Genomic DNA, 12,732 nt, shown 5'->3' on the forward strand with positions numbered 1-12,732 from the left:
ATGCAGGGTCACTGAGCTATATTCCCAGGATGCATTTACCTAGGCTGACAACTTCTCCTTTTCCCCCAAACAGGATAGAATATTTACATTTTCACCACCAAGAAAGTTCTGGTTGCTCTGCATTTTGACCAAAATTTGTTTACGATAGATATTTAAATATTAGTCATCCTCATGATTCTCTACATAGAAGACCCCCAAAACTTCATTGAAAGACACTTAGGTGTAATAAATAAATTCACCAATGTAGCTGGATACAAAATCAATACTCAAAAATTGATAGCATTTGTATATACTAACAACAAAATCACAGAGAGAGAAATAAGAGAAGCCACACCCTTCACACTAGCAACCAAAAAAATTTAACACTTAGGAATTATTCTCACAAAAAAAGTGAAAGACCTACATAGGTAAAATTATAATACACTGAAAAAAGTAATTGAAGAGGATCTCAGAAAATGGAAAGACATCCCTTGCTCATAGACACGAAGAATAAATATTGTGAAAATGGCCATTTACCCAAACAGTTATAAAGATTCAATGCAATTCCAATAAAAATATCATCAACATACCTCCTAGAACTCGAGAAAACACTCCTCAAATTCATCTGGGACCAGATGAGAGCTAGAATAGCAAAAGCAATTCTAAGCAGCAAAGGCAAGGCAGGAGGTATCACAATCGCTGACTTGAAGTTATACTGCAAAGCAACAGTAGTAAAATCAACATGGTACTGGAATAAAAAAAAAGAGGTGAAGATCAGTGGAATAGATTAGAAGATACAACCACAACTACAAACACACTCAACCACCTTATCTTTGATAAAGGGGCCAAACATGTTCACTTGAAGAATGACAATCTCTTTAATAAATGGTGTTGGAAAAACTTGCTCTCCATATGCCGAAAACTAAGACTAGACCCATGCCTATCACCACGTACTAAATTAAAATCTAAATGGATCACAATTCTGAATACTAAAATAGAAACACTATATCTATTGGAAGACAAATTGGGTAAAAATGTTCATCATTATTACTCATTAGAGAAATGCAAATTAAAACCACAGTGAGATTCCATCTCACTCCTGAAAGAATGGCCAGGATCAAGAAAACTACCAACAACAAATGCTGGAGAGGCTGTGGGGAAAAAGGAACTCTCCTGCGCTGTAGGTGGGAGTGTGGACTGGTGCAACCATCATGGAGGTCAGTCTGGAGACTTCTCAGAAAGCTGGGATTGGAAGTTCCATTTGTTCCAACTATTTCACTTCTAGACATTCCCAGAAGAACTGAAAAACATCATTCCACAGTGATATATGTGTACCCATGTTATAGCAGCACAATTTGTAATAGCCAGATCTTGGAAACAGCGCAAGTGTTCATCAACTGAGGAATGAATAAAAAAAGTCGTGGTATTTTTATACAATGGAGTACTACTCATTGAGATATTTATAAATAAATAGGTGCCGCTTGAGACCATACACATAGGTGAAATAAATCAAACTCACATGTATAAATACCGAATAGTTCCCCTAGTGTAAGAAATGGTAAAAATACATAAAAGTATGTGGCAATCCTGATTCCCCATTATATTGTTTTGAAGCCTTATAATGTTTTCATTCATTAATTGGAATGATTTTATTCTGAGTTGTTTGATTTTATTGTTTGTGATGGTATTAACAGTTATTTTGAAGAAAACAAGGTAATAGAATAGCTAGTGCTAATTTAATATCATATTGTTTTGAAGTCAAACCAAGGTTTTGTTCTTCTGTCTCCATCAGAAGATCATGTTGTATCTTATTGGATTTTATTATACATGATAGTATAAACAAAATGTTTTATAGACAAAGAGATAATATAGAAAGCATTTTTCATTTTCTGTTAGTTGGCTCTAAATACCCTGTAATACATTCATTCTCTTGAATGGTTTTACACTGTCATGTTGTGTTTGATGCCATAATATATGAAGTTATACTCAAATATTTCAAGGAAAGAGAAACTATGGTAGCTACTGTTATGTTGGGTTATCTTGTGATGAAATACTATGTTGCTTAAATTGCTCTGTTCTGACCTGTGTTATTAAGTTGCTTTGTCTTCTTTTATCTTAATCTCCTTCTTTTTAAAAATTTTTAATTAAAAAAATAAATAAATATTAGTCATCCTAGAGGTCATAAGGCATTTCTTTTAATTTACACTTTCTTGATTAATAATGGTGTTGAATATCTCATGTTTATTGGATAATGAGCATATTTCTTTCTAAAATGTCTAAACATTTTACCTACTGGTTACTGGGTTATCGAACTGAAGACAAGAATAGATATTTTATACAAGTATTTTTTGGATATAGATTTTGCTTGTACATTTTAGTAAATTTTCTGTTTTGTTGAACTTTGAACTAGATGTCTAATTTACCTTGTCATTTTCTTTGTTATCATCCCTTTCTGTAAAAACAACTTATTTACAAATATGCTTAATCTGAAAAAAAAATTGTTAACTTTATCTTCTTAAAGACAATTTGTTGTTTATCTCTGAACATTTTGACTTTAAGCTTTTACATTTAGGTTTAACTTCATATCTTTAACATTTTCATGTTTCTAAATGGACATTAAGGATTATTTTATACTATATATTTATCTGGTTGTCTTATAAATATTTGTTTAAAACATTTCTTTTTCTCATTAAAATAATTTCACAGGGCTGGCTATTTAGCTCAGCGGCATAAACCCCTGCCTTGCAAGCAGGCAGTCGTGAGTTCGATCCCTGGTACCAATAAAAAAATAATAATGATAATAATTCGCATATGTCAAATATTAAATGGTCTTGTACAAGTTTTATACATTGCTGTTTTGATTGTATCTTTTTTCTATTTTCATAAAAATGACACTGTTATTATGCATTGTTTCTGAGGTGATTTAAGTATTTCTTTTACTATCTGTTTTTTATGTACGTTGACTAGGTACCTTTCCTTTTACTAGTGATATATGGGGTGATTCCACTAATCAGAGTTAATCATTAGGATTATCTCTATGTAGATTGCGGTTTCTTTCTATCAGTACTCTCTCACATTTTAAAGGATAAATGATGGTGTTTAATATTATCACAAATTGAAAGTTCATGGAATTTTTGCTAAACTATCTCTTTCCTTTCTTTTAATGTTTTCTTTAGTGTTTAAGGTAGATCATTTCCTTTTATATTTTTCCAGTTCAGAGACATTTGGATCTTTTGTTTCTTATCTAGATTGCCAAAATTCAGGGAATTATTCCTTCAGCTTATAATGTTCTGCTCTAGAATCTTTAGTTCTGATAAAATACCCATTTTCTGCTAATTAATCTGTTTTTGTGGACAGATTTATTCATATTGTTTCCTTGTTTCTCTGGCTAAATGGCATGATGTCCTGTTTTGTATCTGTGTTTGTGTTGCACTGTTACACTTCTGTGAGTTTGAGCTTATTTTAATTCCACAAATAAGATGATAAAATATGTGTCTTCCTGGACTGATTTATTTCACTAGCATAATATCTTCCAACTTCTTTTACATTCTCAGAAACCGAGAGTTCCTTATTTCTCCAGACGGGGTAATTTCACTGTGTATGCAAGTCATGGAGTTTTATCCACTCATCAGCTCCAGGCCTGGTGGATATTGTACTTGGTCCATCTTGTTACTACTGTAAGTAGTGCTGTATTGAATATGGAAGTGAATATGGAAGAACAGTTGTGGCTCAGCACACTCACTTCACATGCCTTGAATATGCGGCCAAAAGTGAAATTGCTGGTTGATGTGGTAGCTGTATTTCTAGTTTTTCATAAACCTCTTAAGTTTTTCATAATGACTGTACTAATTTATATCTTCCCAAACTTCATGCAAAGTTTCTCTGTTCTATAAATCTTCAGCAAAAATTGTATTGCTTATTTAGTTATATAATTTGGTGTTTTGAAACCAGGTCTCACTATACAGTTCAGGCTGGCCTCAAACTCATGATTATCATCCTGCCTCAGCGTCCCAAGTGCTGTGATTACAGGCATGTGCAATCACACCTGGCTTATTTCTAATTATTAATGATAGTAATTCATGTGTGTAAGTTCCCAGCATAGCTCATCCTCCTGCCTACTCTGGGATTAGAGATTGGGTTACCAAGCATTATTGATATTACTTTTAATGGGAAATTTACTTAGTTAATCATATTAGTGTTTTAAATATATTTATTGGCCATTTGATATACCGTCTTTTGAGAAATATGTATTCAGGTGATTTTCCTCATTTATTAATCAAGATTTTTCTTACTTTAGTATGGAAGATTTTTAATTCCTTACATACTTCAAATAATATCTATTTATCAGACATATAATTTGCAAATATTTTCAAGGAGTTATCCTTTTACCTATGAATTATCTTCTTTACTATGCAGAAGCTTTTATGCTTGATTAAATTCCATTTGCCTATTAAATTTTTATTAACTGTACTTCTAAGATCAGATCCCATATATTATTACTCAGAACAATCCTGAGGAGGGTCTGTCCTATGTTTTGGTACTGGTTTTATAAATTTTAATCTCCTGTTTACTTTATTCAAATTTTGAGTTGTTTGTATCATATCATGTGAGTTAAGAAACTAATATCATTGTCCATTATGTAGTTATCCGATTTTCCAAAAACCTTCCATCGATGAAACTGTTCTCTCCTGATTTTATCTTGTTGACATCTTCATTGAAAATAAAATGACTCAAAATAATTAGTTCAGATATACTCTTGTATTGTGAGTTATTGTACCTATTCATTGTCAGCACCCTGATGTTTTGAGTTTTATAGTTTTGTAATACTTTTCTTTCTTTCTTTCTTTTGTGGAGGGGTGGCAGTTTGGGTACCATGGATTGAACTCACAACCTCCACTTGCCAGGCTGGTGCTCTTCTGCTGAGCTATTTCCCTAATCCTGTAATATATTTTCAAAAGCAGATATTGTAATGTTTCTAGTTTTGCTATTTTGTTCAAGACTATGTTGAGTATTGGGGATTTTTGTACTTCTATAAAAATTTTATGCATTTTTTCCATTTCTTGAAATATAATTTTGCAATTTTTAGAACATTGCTATGAATTTGTAGATCATCTGGGTAATGGACATTAAAAATATTAATCCTTATAATCTATTAACACAAGATCCCTTCTTGAATTATTCTTTCTCAATTTTATGAGTTTTAAAGTTTCATATATGTACATCTTTTTTCTTTTTAAGTACATTACCAATAATTTTATATTAGAAAAATGATTATCTGTTTTAATTTCCTTTTTTATATTTTATGTTACTGCACAGAAATTTTAGTGTTTTACTGAATATCAATTTATATCCTTCAGCCTTTGTTTGTTTATGTTAGTTCTAAGATGATATTTTTAATCTTCAAGCTTCTCTATTGATGACACCACGTGGATTGAGAAACTTTCACTTTACTCTTCCCAAATTGGATATTTTATATTTATGGTTAATACTCCTACCTTATTTTTCTAAAACCATGTGGAACAGAAGAATTCAAACTGAGCATCTTGTGTTACTCCTAATTTACAACAAAAGCTTTCAAGTTTTTACCATTGAGAATGATGTTAACTGAGAGCATATCATTTTTGGCATGGCATCCCTGAGAAAAACTAGGGTATTATCTTATTTTCTCATTGCTAGGACAAAATATCCAGTATCCACAAATTAAAGGAGGAAAGGCTTATTCCACTTCATAATTTGTACAGACTTCAGTCCTTGGGCAACTGACTCCAAAACCAGGCAGCAAGGCAGAGGGGCCTAAGACAGGAGAAACAGTCCGTGGCAGAATAAACAGAAAAAATGAACAGCCTGCCTGGCTTCTCTTTTTCTTCCATCCAGGCTACACCCTGTTGGTTGGTACCATCCTCACCCAGGATGTGGCTCCCCACTTCAGAATTCCATCACCAACAACTATGCTGAGCCAGCCAATGAACTAATACAGTTATCACACACTTATAACCTAGTATCACTCATGATTCACCTCTTCCCCAAAGGCCCTGCTACGAGTGGATGAGACTTTGGGGGACATCCAGATATTAGCCATAAGAAACATTCACCAAAATTTTTTCTGAAGTGCCCCTCTATGATCCCAAGGCTCTTTTTGCCAAGGACACATTGGAAGTGAACAGATAATGCAGTGTCTACATAAAGATGCCTGAGGGACGATGAGAACTAGAAAAACTAGTACTATCTGTGAAAACTGCCTTCTTACCCATATCCTTAGTCAGCAGTTTCTTGAATGGTTGATCATACAATGGAACAAAGTAAAACTTAACAGTGCTAAATTGCTTAATCTATACACCCCGTTCCTTGCAATAACTGAATGCAGAACAGACCACAGAGCAGTGAGATCGTCCAGTCAGTTGACACACGAAGGTTCAAGTTCTCTTTGGTGATCTCCCCATCCGGCCCACTGTTGCCAGCTAGTCTGGCAATTTCCAATCCACTCAGCTGACTCTCGTCCATACAAGCACCTCTCACCTCTATTCCTTTTTGTTAGTAAGTCTCAATGAACTTGATCCGTGCCTGTTCATGTCTTAGACTTCATCCTCCACAACTATCTCCACACGTTTTCTTGGTTGTCTCAACAATCTGTTCCACTGCCTCAGCATATGTAGACTGGGGCTGCCACATCTGATCTTCAATGTGTAGAGCTACATTGTTTCTGTACTTAATACATTGAGAACTGTTGTGAACAAATGTAGTCACAATGAATTTTGTGAAGTGCTTCTATTGTACCTGTTGTGACAGTCATGCAGTATTTGTTCTTACTTCTGTGTGACAGAAGAAACTCCCAGGTACTGAATAATCTTTACGTTGAAAGGAATAAATACTGCTTCATCACAGTGAATAATTCCTGTAATGTGCTGTTTAGTTTGCTTGACACTAGTATATTCTTGAGGACTTTTCTCAATAAAATTTATATTCATCAAATATACAGGGTGCTTTTATTTTTTTCCTTTTAATTTCTTCACCTACCTTTGGAATCTGCATAATATCAGCATTAAAGTTGAGTTTGAAATATTTCCATCAAAAAGAGTGGTTTGTACTTTCATTGTTTGATCATTTTTCATGCCTCTATCTTATAATCTGAGCTACTACTTGGAAGAGAGCAACGCACAATGTTGGCTAGTTAAGCCAATGTTAATCCTTTATTATTTGTTTTGAAACTCTGTATCATCATTTTAATTCTCTTTAGTTTTAAAAATTTTTGAAAAACAGTGCTTGAGGATGCATTGATTACTTCTTAAAACTTTGATAGAATTCTGCAATGGAAAACTTTTTATTGCCAACCTCATCTCCTTTTACAGTGAGCTGATTAAATAATGCTTCCTGCTTTTTTGACTGTGTATGTGATACTGCCGATTGCACCCAAGGTCCCCATTGAGGACTCTTCCCCACACTTCTTAAATGCTATTTTGAAGTATGCCTTCACTAGATCACTGACTTGTTCAGGATGGGTTCTTTTCTGGGATCCTCTAACTTTAGGCTTCCAGAGTGCTGAGATTACAGGCATGTATTCACACACCCAACTCAGATATTCCATTTCTTTATGTTAGCTAGTTATATGTTTATAGGAATTTATCCATTTCTTCTTTGTAATCTATTTTGTTGGCATGAAGTTCATAATAGTATCGTATTATCCTTTGTAGTTCTGTAGTATCAGTTTTAATGTTTCCTCTCATTTTTCATTTACTTGAGCCTTCTTTTCGTAGACTACTTGAAGGCTTGTCAGTTTTATCTCTTTGAAAAATCAATATTTTATATTGTCTATTATTTTCTAGTCTGTATTTTATTTGGCTTTGTACTTTCCAATTCCTTCTTTCCACTTTATTTGTTCTTCTTTTTTGTTTTTCTAGTCTCCTGAGGCATATCAGGTTATTTACTTGATTTTTTTTTCTGATGAAGACGTCTATAGCTATAATCTTTTGTTTTAGAGGTGTTTTGTAGAATCCCATATTTTTTGATGTATTATTTTTTATTTCCCTTGAGAAATTTTAAATGTTTTAAAATCCTTCTTTTAACCCATTAATTCTTCCAGATCATGGCATTTAGATTGTATTTGTGAGATGTATTTGTGAGATGTATTTGTGAGATTTCCAAAATTCCCCATATTATCTATTTCTAGTTTTATACAACTATGAACATAAAAGATACTTTATTCCAATCTTTCTAAATGTCAAAAGTCTAATTTGCAGCCTGATCGATGATCTATTGTGGAGAATGTTCTGTGTGTCCTTGAAAAGAAGGTCCATTCTTCTATGGTTGGATGAAAGGTTCCAAACGTGTCCATTGTGATTTATTTGGTCTAAAGTGTGGTTCATGTTGAATGATTCCTTGTTGATTTTCTGTCCACTGATGCTGTCAGTAGCAGGAAGTGGGATATGGAAGTTCTCTCTATTCTACGTCACCCTCAGTTCTCTTGATATTTGCTTTATATCTTTAGATTACCTGGCATATGATGCCTGTCTGCTTGCAATTCTTTTATCTTATTGATGAAGTGAACCCTTTTAGATTAGGTAATGTTCCTCTGTCTATTTTTTATATAAGCAGAGCAATCGTTACTCTCTGGTATCTATTTGTGTAAAATATTTTTATCAATTTCTTCCCCTTAAAGCTTTATGTATTCTTAGAAGCAGTGCGAGAATCTTATAGACAGTATATAAATGGTTCCTTTAAAGAATCGCCTCAGCCACTGCATTTTATCTTTTGATTGGAATAATCAATTTATGTTTAAAGTAATTAATGCCAAAGTCTTACTCTTGCATATCTTTATTATTTGTATTTTGTAGCTCATTTATTACTTTCCTCATTTTGTTGTTCCTCTTTGTGATTAGATGTTTTTTGTAGTGTTATATTCTAATTTGTTTCTTTATACCTTTTGTGTATTTATTATCATAGATTTTTCCTTTGTGGATACCAAGAACTATACATCAAATATACTTAGATTATTTTAAGCATAAAAATTAGCTTTAATCTTATAAACAATCTCTACATATGTGTGCCTCAACAAACGTTGCTTCTCATGCCACAAGTTACATACTTTTACATAATTTATCATGCTAGATTATGGTATCTATAGTAACTTTTAATATTTTTGTCTTTCAATCCTTGTACTCAAAATAACCCAAAGTGTATTGCTTTTATACTTTCTATGACAGTAGTTTTCAAAGTAAATATAAAATTATTTGTCTTTTTTCTTTAAAACCAAGACAAATAAATGCAACATAAATGGAAGGAAGCATAAAAGGAGGTAATTTTACCTTATTGAGAAAGAGAAAATTTCAGGAAGAAATGTTTTTATAGATGATCAATATTTTCCAAGTTTTTTTTTTAATTTTGCATATTATATTCCAGTAATGAAATGTAAAAGGAGAATATTTGACATAGATGCGCTCTCTCCGCTTTTAACGTATAAAAGCAGAAATGTGGCAATTTGACAAAAGTCAAAGTTGGAAAAAGTAAGGCTATTAAAAGAAGATTGTCATTATTCTCATGGCCGTTATACTCTTGTATTTTTCATGATGTAAATCAATTTGAAGAAGTCTGCTTTTCTTCCTTTTAGAATCAGGGTACTCAAAAAATAGCATACTATTGAATTATGAAAACTACAGATGAACAGGAAACTTGACTGATAAAAAAAACCTTCAAATTACCCTTGTATTTGGCAGCCTGCAGCCTATTTCACATTGGAAGCAGGTATCGGAAAATGGGTAAGAGGTAAATAGAATTATCCTGATAGACTGCAGGATGAGGAAAGACATATCAAATATGGTAGTTCTCAGCAAATCAATAGTGTTAAGGACTATCCACAGAAAAGAGTGATTTGTAAATTAATTCCTTTGAAATTTTCAGTAGCAAGGTACCTCTGTGAACATTTTTTGCAGATTCACTGGAGCATGTATGAGAAAGATTGACAGCTCCACATAGAAGCTTTGTTTCAAATACAAGTGCAAAAGTAGGTCCCTGTATCAAAACTAAAGGGTTCATTAAATTCCCTAGAGTAGATAGCAGAGAACAAAATGGAAGAAGAGGGGAATTAAATTATTTTTAATGATTTAATAATTAAAATGCATTGGACTTTAAGAATGCATTGACCTTTAATTTTAATTCACATTTATTTCAACTATGTGATTGAGATGTTATGAACTCTGTTTAATAAATAAAGAAATTGGTTTTCAAAAAAACTGAATTATAAATCACACCACATATAGGTACTAAAGCTGAGATTGCAAGGACATGAATTTAAAGAAAATCTTTCTCTTCTTGTTTTTGTTGAATGACAGAACACTGATGGGGGTGATTTTCTATGGCCTCTAATACTTCAGCAATTTCATAAGCTGGGAAGCTGATTTCCTTTTTTCTAGACTACTCAAAGATAACTGTGTAGTGAACAGCTCTGGAGACTGAATAGTTTGTGTGTGTCTGAGATAGAGTATGTTTGCATCAATTTTCAGTAAATATCTATATCTAACACAGAGTTGTGTTCCATTAGCTTAAGTTATTTTCAGACGAGACCCAGACCTACTTTACAGGATTTACCCATCCTTGATAATCTTTCTCTTTCTCTGCCATGAAACTTGGGAATCAGGGAGACATATGAAATCATGAGGATCACGCCGCTGTCTGAGTTGTGAGTGCTGAAGTCCTGTAATTTCAGCCTCTGTTCTTCTGCCGGCTTTGAAGGCACAGGGTCATGTTTTTAAATAAACTTACGTATAGTAAATATTCAATGCTATAGTGTTAGACAGATTTCTGATACTAAAGAAAATTCCTGAGGAAATTAACTTTTGAAGAGAAAGGGTTTCTTTGGGCTCCCAATTCTGGAGGTTTCGGTCTGAAAACAGATGACGCCTTTGTTTTGGGTTTCTAATAAGAGCAGACATCACAGTAGGAACCCACAGCATAGTAAACTACAGATTAAAGATGAAAAGATGTTAAAACAATGAAACATACCCACATGCAAGCAACAAAAAGATGAATGGGAATCTACAATTGTATTCATTCAAAAGCAAAGAAATTAGTACTAACCTAAAATGTAATTCTACTATTTAATGAAAGAAAGAAAGAAACAAACAAACAATCAAGAAAGCAAAAAGAAAGCCCATGACAAGGAAGTCAAGATAAACATAGGTCTGACAGTAGTTGTGAGTGTGTGACTTGTGAATCCCTGATTTCTTGATGATTGTAAGGAAGAAATTTGGAGGAGAAAGGATGGTAAAGCAGAAGCAGCAAATCAAAATACAGAGTTAGTGCCTATAATATATTCAATCTTAACATTAGTCATTTAAAAGGAGACGTGTAGTTTGAATCTACACAGGAGCTGAGGAACGAGTTATCGCTGTTTGATCTAATCAGAAGTTACAAGAAGAATGTGAACCCTGGCATATAGAAATCAGGACAAGATGTAACTGAAAAATAAGTGGAAAATTGGCTTTCAGCGGTGATTCAAGTGCTTTTTGGCCTGAGGGTAGAGAGCAGGCAGAAGGGGTAGGAAATAGAGAGGAGAGCATGAGTCACTTCACATAAGTTTGGATTCTCCCGGAAAGTCATGGATTCATCTTTTTGATTGTGGAGAGTCAATATAAAGCTGAAAAATATGAAAACAATGTGGAATAGATTCCGCAGAACTATCTCCAAAGCTGAATGACAATACTTTTAAGTCCTTTCAAGTACTTTCAAGTTCTGGTAAATATTGGCTTCTTTCACATATTCAGAGTTTGGAATATGTATAGTCTATGGTATTTATAAATAAGTATTTTGCCTAAGGACAGAACTCAACCATATAATGCCCATATCCTAGAAGATGATAGATTTTCATTTTATTTACCTCCTGACTCCCTGTTGGTGAATTTTAAATTTTTAACATTTAGTCTCATTAATCCATTCCCTTTTTGTGAAAATATTTTTCTAACCATTTCATTTAGAAAGATTCCACTTATATATCATATGATTTATTGTAGAGAGGAGCAATAAATGAGTAAAATATCTGCTTACAATCTAGATTTTTACAGTTAAAATAGCATCTAAACTGTGTTTTTCAGAAGTTCTTCAAGTAGACATGTTACAAATGTCCCCGTGTTATACAGCCACGATCACTGTTAGCTTCCTCTGTTTATGACCCTATAAAAGTTCTTCAGGCTTTAATATCAACTTGAATATATAGAAATATATTTGTCTTCTATGGAGTATATAAACCTGAATGTATCCAAAACTATATCTTCTTTCCTTACGAATATGTGACTATGTTCCTTATGGAGATACTACTTTTCGAATTGTAACAGGAAACATGGATAAACCAGACAGCAATGGTGGGGAGAGTTGTTACCCTCCACTTATTGAAAACAAAGACCTAGTTTGAAAGATGAGGTTTGAAAATTCTTTCGGGTCAAAATAAACAAAGTCATTTAATGCTATAATTCCTGTTGTGCATAGTAGCAGGAATATTAATATAGTATCTTGAATGGTTCCAATAGAATAAATTTAAAGTACATTTTAATCTAATGGGTAAAATGTTGTAAAACTCATTGTATTCTAATTGTTACTCTTGTTGTTTTATATAATTTCACCATTTGGTCAAATTGTCCATTTCTAAAAAAACTGTCATACATATATATTGATTTCTAGAACGCCTTCTTATTTTTTAAATCTCTTCTACCTTACCTTGTTTTATCTATTCTGATCATTTCCCTCATACCTTTTCTCTTTCTTTTCTGA

At 33.0% G+C, this 12,732-nt stretch overlaps 1 long non-coding RNA gene across 6 annotated transcripts in view; it reads right to left on the bottom strand.

Annotated features, from left to right (window-relative positions):
• LOC134478062 (uncharacterized) overlaps positions 1 to 12,732 on the bottom strand; it is a 70,216-nt gene that overhangs the window by 36,318 nt on the left and 21,166 nt on the right. For 5 of the 6 annotated variants that reach the window (XR_010050416.1, XR_010050418.1, XR_010050420.1 and 2 more), the window contains one exon: positions 570 to 727. This is a non-coding gene — a long non-coding RNA (uncharacterized LOC134478062). The remainder of the gene's footprint in view (positions 1 to 569; positions 728 to 12,732) is intronic. The other variant, XR_010050419.1, reaches the window with a different exon arrangement.

The sequence above is a fragment of the Cavia porcellus genome, unplaced genomic scaffold, assembly GCF_034190915.1.
Source record: "Cavia porcellus strain 051 isolate PalLab524CR breed Dunkin Hartley unplaced genomic scaffold, mCavPor4.1 scaffold_11, whole genome shotgun sequence".
In the NCBI taxonomy this organism is placed as follows: Eukaryota; Metazoa; Chordata; class Mammalia; order Rodentia; family Caviidae; genus Cavia; species Cavia porcellus.